The sequence below is a fragment of the Odontomachus brunneus genome, unplaced genomic scaffold (genome assembly GCF_010583005.1).
Source record: "Odontomachus brunneus isolate Ranch 3 - 2012 unplaced genomic scaffold, Obru_v1 Obru_scaffold_206, whole genome shotgun sequence".
Taxonomy (NCBI): Eukaryota; Metazoa; Arthropoda; class Insecta; order Hymenoptera; family Formicidae; genus Odontomachus; species Odontomachus brunneus.
This window is the reverse complement of record NW_022639656.1, coordinates 462139-469344: the sequence shown is the minus strand read 5'-3', so window position 1 is coordinate 469344 and position 7206 is coordinate 462139. Positions and strand designations below refer to the sequence as shown.

Sequence of the window (7206 nt, the reverse complement as noted above, 5' to 3'; positions counted from 1 at the left end):
TTTTTTTCAAATCAAAATAGTGCAAAAGCACATGTCGAAAAAACACTTTATCGCGTTCCATTTTTCACAAAGCAAAAGAAATTGTTGTTTAGGAAAATAATTGTGTATGCTGACTGAATGTTATCGAGAAATGTCGAAATTAATCACAAACTACCTGTTTCGTTAGTAATGACTACTAGAACTGTTTGCATTGCCATCTAACATTTGCGGGCGGAAACTAAGTTAAGGTCCTAATACATTAAATCTGATGTTGAGTGTCGACGCCGTTGGTTTTCATCGCTTTGTATACAATCTGCCAGAGGCCTTGTTTAGGCGATGGCTCGCGAGAGGCTATGCGCGGTGCACGGGACGCGGGCGATGGTGTTGTCGCGTCGGGAGTTCGTCTGTTGACGCTCTCAGCTGTTTGCCTCTTTAATTCCGGTTTACAGTTTTTTTCTGTTAGTTTCGCTGCGATTTGATGCAGCCCGGTCTATGCGGTATGTCGGTGCTATTGCAGCGGAGCTGCGTGCGGTGTATCGCATCGATGGCGATACCTCAGATCTCCTATCGCGGAGATTCGATGCAGTTTCGTGTATGTGGTGCGAAAGTCCGCCTGTATACGCGGAACCTTAGGTATCTACTCTACCTTTGCAATCGAACGAGGCCGGCTTGTTCTAGCACGATCGCGGATGCGATGAAGATGGTGCCGCGGACGCGCCTATGCGTCACGGTAACGGTGCGCTTTCGATCTCGCTTCCGGAGATCGGTTTGCTAGTATCGCGGAGATCGACTCGCGTCCCTGCGAGTCGATGACGGTGTGATCCTGACGCGGATCCTTAAGACGCGGTGTCGAAGCCGCGCTGCAACGGAGCGCGATTTCGCGTATACAGTTATAAGTTCGCACGCGGCGACTCGATAACGATGTGATCTCGCTCGCGCTAAGGTGAATTCGAGATCCGGGTTGCGGTGTGAAGGTTGCGTTAAACGCCCTTCCGATGTGTCGATTCCAGGCCCTTCGGCGGCCGTGAAACCTTGCGGATAACGGTCATTATGTCAGTGTCGGCGTCACGAATCCGTGAGCCGACGGCGGAGTGATTTCTGTCGCGAATCCGCGAGCAGTAATCTGCCAGGAACGGTGTAAAAACAATGTCGCTGTCACGAATCCGTGAGTCGACGGCGGAGTGATTTCCGTCGCGAATCCGTGAGCATTAATCTGCCAGGAACGGTGTTGAAACAATGTCGAGGTCATGAATCCGGGAGTCGACGGCGGAGTGATTTCTGTCGCAAATCCGCGAGCAGTAATCTGCCAGGAACGGTGTGGAAACAATGTCAATGTCGCGAATCCGTGAGTCGACGGCGGAGTGATTTCCGTCGTGAATCCGCGAGTAGTAATCTGCCAGGAATAGGTGCTTGCGGATCTCTCTTGAAAGCGGATGATCGGAGTCTGATTCTTGAAAGAGCGGTGGATCGGATCTCCTCTGATCTATTAGGTGGTAAACTTAGTTCCTGCGGTTTTTTTGTTTAAAAAACTCATTTATTTCGACATCAAAAGCAAAAAATACATTAATCGAAGTATTTTCCCTCGCTAGCTATACATTTTTCCCATCTTTCGGGCAACGCGTAGATTCCGCGACGATAGAACGATTGGTCTTTTGATGCAATCCATTCGTCGATCCATTTTCGCACATCCTCGTAATTTCTGAAGTGTGTATCCACCAAGCCGTGCTGCATCGACCGGAACAAGTAATAGTCCGAAGGAGCTAAGTCTGGTGAATACGCTGGGTGCGGGAGAACTTCCCACTCGAGCTGCATCAGTGTTTCTTTGACGGCTTTGGCAACGTGTGGTCGAGCGTTGTCGTGCAAAAGCATGACTTTACGTCGATTGCTGGCTACTGCTGGCCTTTTTTCCAACAATGCTTCATTCAGACGGTTTAATTGTGATTGATATCGATCCCCCGTGATACTTTCGTTCGGTCTGAGTAGCTCATAATAAACGACGCCGTGCATATCCCACCAAATGCAAAGCATTGCTTTGTGGCCATGAATATTTCTCTTTGGTGTGGATGTTTTAAGTTGGCCAGGGTCTACCCATGATTTTCTTCGTTTAGGATTATCGAAGTATATCCATTTTTCATCGCCAGTCACTATGCGCCACAAAAAACTCTTCTTTTTCTGCCTGGCGAGCAGAGAAATAGAGATGTTTAAGCGATTCGCAATGGCATTTGCGGTTAATTCGTGTGGTACCCATTTTCCCTCCTTTTGAATTTTTCCCATTGCATGTAGACGTTTGGAAACAGCCATCGGAGTAACATTTAATGCTGCAGACAATTCTTGGAGCGTTTGAGTAGAGTTTTCGTCCAATAATGCCTGCAAATCGGTGTCTTCAAACTTTTTCGGTTGGCCTGAGCGTTCTTTATCATTGACATCAAAATCACCACTCTTAAATCGCTGAAACCATACTTGGCATGTTCTTTCCGATGGAGCATAATTGCCATAAGCTTCGAAAAGCAATTTATGAGCTGCAGCTGCAGTTTTTTTCAAGTCAAAGTAATGAAGCAGCACATGTCGAAAAAACAACTTATCACGTTCCATATTTAATCAAAAGAAAAAATAGCACTGCTCGCTTAAATGAATCTCTTCGCACTGAATTTTATTGACAAATGTCTAACCTCTAAAATGCAGCCAGTTTCAGATGTCAAAATAAATTACCCCTACAACTAACGACATCTAACTGTGAGCCGCAGGAACTAAGTTTACCACCTAATAACAATTTGCGGCATTTTATATTTTGCGAATCACGCTGGATTCGCTGTTTACCGCTAATGTTCGGTAGTATGTTTATCTTTGAAAGATCGCGCTGTCCTCTCTCGTTTTTCCCCCGCTCGCGTTGTTATGCGCTTTATTAAAATCGTCTAGTAACGTTCGCTTATGCGGATCGTTTCTGCCAACTTTATATTATGTTTACAATATTTCGGCGCAGTTTGGCGCAGACAAACTTTTTCTCATTTATTTTTATATATCATTAAATTTTAAATTCTGCAAAAATCATCGCGGAGGCTTATAGCGGGGACTTTGAATGACAATTCTTAATTAAAGTTATATTTTATACAATAGCACTATTTTACTTTACTTAGAAAGCATATATTTATTTTAAATCTATCGACAATTGTATAAATAACGGTGGTATTAGAAGCACAAATAATACAAATAAACATCGATAAAAAGATCTAATGACCTGATATAACGACAATACTGTGAATGGAATCACAATTATTATGACTCCTAAAATCGCGTATAAGAGACTTGTGATTTACATGAACTTTGTGTGCTTATAACTCCCATAAATAGAATTCTTTAACAATATACCTTTACAGAAATCTAGTAAAGACTTAAAACTAACAAAATATAATATAATAATGATTTATTAAAAATGTTGAAAAAATAAGTTTTAGCCACGTTTTTGGCTGTTTTGACCAGTATGCATCGCCCCAAAGATTTTTCCTCATATGACTATTAAAAATAGACATGTATACCCGATGAAAAATTTTTCATGCAAAATTTTGTATGAAATTTGTCCATACATAATTATGTATAATTATATATAATCATATAAAATTATATATAATTATACACAATTATGTATAACAGTATGTATAATTACATATAAATTTATGCGTAATTATGTAAAATTATATATGAATATATATAATTATACATAATTATATATAATAATAATAATATATATAATAATAATATATAATTATATATATAATAATAATAATATATAATAATTATACATAATTATATATAATTATACATAATTATATATAATTATATATAATTATATATATAGTATAAGTAGAATGTATGAACATGAATGGACAAATTTGATACATAATAATATATAATTATATATAATTATATATAATTATATATAATTTTATATAATTTTATATAATTATATATGAAAAATTTTTCATTGGGTAGGTACAAACGAGAGCAGCCCGGCCAATTTTTTCCTCATATGACTATTAAAAATAGACATGTATAGGTTCAAACGAAAGCAGCCCGGCCATGGTCTGATCTTTCTTTTTATACTATATAGTTATGTTATTAGCAATTATATAAATAATAAAAAATTATTAGGAATCAATAATAGCCCAGTACTAGGAATAGATACTTCCCCAGAAAGCTAGGAATCCTCAGGAAGCTAGGAATCAATACTTTTTTAATATTGGTACTGTACTAATTTTCGGTACTGTGACAATACTGTTTTCCGATACTCGCCCTTTCTATCATCCCAGTATCATATCAATACTAAACCCGTACTGACATCTGGTACTACGCCAGTAACGTTTACCATAAATCGATATTGAGCCACTTTAATGCCAGTAATAAATTCCTATTAGGGAATGAATTCAATCGTTACTTTTGTCGTTATTTTAATTACTTTTATTCAACAGATGATGCGCTGGTCGCGCATTGATAGCGTGTATCAAATATTCCTGGTTGGATAGAAATATCTCGATATTCGCTAGAAATACGTGATTTTATCCTATTTTTCATGTAAAAATAATTGTTAGTGCAAAATCGGATTTTATTTAATTGTTGAGAATCATTAATAAATTTAATAATAAGTATGCTTATACTGTAAAAACAGGCGTGTTATCAGATGTGTCAAGACAACACATTCAACTAATTTGATATGTTTACGCAAAATCTGACCGACAATACATATCTCTATACCGACAATAATTTTGTGCGAAAAATAATAAAAAATAAGAAGATAAAATCAAACTCATAAAGAAATATTAGTTCTCCAAGTTAAAATTATTGCAGTTTTAAATGGTTTGTTCTTTTTAGATAAACTAACTGCACTAAAAATAATAATTTAACCTTAAAAACAATAATTTTATTTTAACATCAATTACATATTTTATTTTAGTATTATAAAAAAATATCGAAAATGTAACAAACCTTTACTTTTTTAGTAACGGTAACAGTAACGATAATGAGATTTATATTTTTTAAAATTAGTAACAAGTAACAGTAACAAATTAGTATTTACGGAAAGTGACAGTAACGGTAATGCATTACCTTTTGAAAATAATGTTCCTAACTCTGATTATAATCAGGCAGCACAATGTCTATAATCGAGATATAAGACGTCTTTGAGATATCTTTAAGCCGTCTGAAAGACGTCTTATGTTCCAATATTTTAAAGACAACTTAAGGACGTCTTAAAAATGTCTTATGTTCCGGTTTTGGACATTGATATTATCTGAGCAATTTTATTTGATATTAATTACGCTTCTCTCAGTTCTTTCTTCCCCCTTAACATAACCATTTTACCAAATCAAAATTTTACAAAACTAACATATTAATTTAATTGTTTATCAGGATAAAGCAATATTGTTATGGTTTCAATAAATAACTAATACTCGTTTATACGTATTAAATAAAAAAATTAACTATTGAAAGAATCCCAGGAAACACACATATAACTGATACTTTGTGGTATATAACCATGAAGGATCAAGAAAGTTGCATTGATATGTAACATATGTATATGTATATGATACGTACCCAGCAAGCACACATATAACTAAAATCTCTTATTATATAATTACGAAGGATCAAGAAATGTGCATTGATATGTAACATATATATATGTATATGATACATAAATGCATGTTTATCTGATACATAACCAATCTTATGTGAATGGCACATAAGAAATACGTAACTGTGTCGCTGACTGATATATATCATTAAATATGAAATTATATGTATTAAATGGATAGCTGATACATAGTACATCAAACATGAATTATAGATTGTCTAACAACGTTAGATTATAATCGAAGCTACATGTGAAAAAGTTAATTGACACCAAACTGTGAGTAATATAGCCTACCCAGCAAAAATAAGAGTAATTATTATCTATATGTATCAGCTATTAATGCAACACATGTTATTTCAAACTTAATGATACATATCAGTAAGGGCCTTTGCACGTAGAAAAATTTTAACCGTAATCGTAAGGTCGTAAGAAAACTGACCAATCACAGTCGATTATTCCTCGAATGCAAGGAGAATAATCAACTCTGATTGGTTAGTTTTCTTACGACTTTACGGTTACGGTTAAAATTTTTCTACGTGCAATGGCCTTAAGCGATACAGTTACGTATTTGTTATGTACCATTTCCATAAGATTGGAGATGTAGCAGATAAACATACATTTACATAGCATGTACATATGTTTCATATCGATGCCTTTTTAATATTTTATAGTTATATAATAAGAAGTATTAGTCGTATGTAAGCAAGCTGAATATATTTAATAACATACATTTTCAAGAAAGCCTGCGGAAACATTTTAATGAATAAAAGTAGTTTCTCCGGATTAATGCAACGTTGAGTACAGTTATAATTGAAGTGTAGAGCGTTCGAAAATGTCACCCGAGTGTACCTGCAGCGTTAAGCCAGCGGCACGCGATGCTTGTTTTCGTATTGGATTACTTGCAATTGCTTGTTTTAATTTGTGCATTTCTATCCATCTTCAAAAATTCAGCAATCGGAACAGAGTATTTCTATCCAGCAAGCAATGCAGCACGAAGACAAGCACCGTGTGCCGCTGACTTTAAAGTGAGAGAGATATAAAAATGAAATAAAGAGAGAGGGAAAGCATCCGGATAATGGCCTTTGCACAATGGCAGACAACAGGCAATAGGAATAGAATTGACCAATCACCGGTGATTATTACAAAAATAATCGACTGAGATTGGTCAACTCCTGTTCCCATTGCCTGTTGTCTAGCATTGTGCATAGGGCTTAATATTTTCGAACGCATCTTAGCACTTAAAATTCTTTGGCATATAGCGACCATGTCTTTAGTTAGCACAACTGATTTGAGATTATCAAACTAAAACAACAACAACAACAACGATTTGAGGTATAATACAGGTATTTTATAACGTGTTTATATATATATTAGGACCTTAACTTAGTTTCCGCCCGCAAATGTTAGATGGCAATGCAAACAGTTCTAGTAGTCATTACTAACGAAACAGGTAGTTTGTGATTAATTTCGACATTTCTCGATAACATTCAGTCAGCATACACAATTATTTTCCTAAACAACAATTTCTTTTGCTTTGTGAAAAATGGAACGCGATAAAGTGTTTTTTCGACATGTGCTTTTGCACTATTTTGATTTGAAAAAAA

General features: G+C 35.8%; 2 protein-coding genes across 8 annotated transcripts in view; one reads left to right on the top strand and one right to left on the bottom strand.

The window, feature by feature from the left end:
- LOC116852198 overlaps positions 1-7206 on the bottom strand; it is a 36042-nt gene that overhangs the window by 9919 nt on the left and 18917 nt on the right. The window lies entirely within an intron of this gene.
- The window catches only part of LOC116852197, a 7222-nt gene continuing 6101 nt past the window's right edge, over positions 6086-7206 (top strand). For 2 of the 4 annotated variants that reach the window (XM_032832296.1, XM_032832297.1), the window contains exon 1: positions 6090-6945. The gene's annotated coding sequence lies outside the window, so the exon portion shown is untranslated. Of the gene's footprint in view, positions 6946-7206 lie in introns of all 4 variants that reach the window. The other 2 variants (XM_032832299.1, XM_032832298.1) reach the window with 2 other exon arrangements.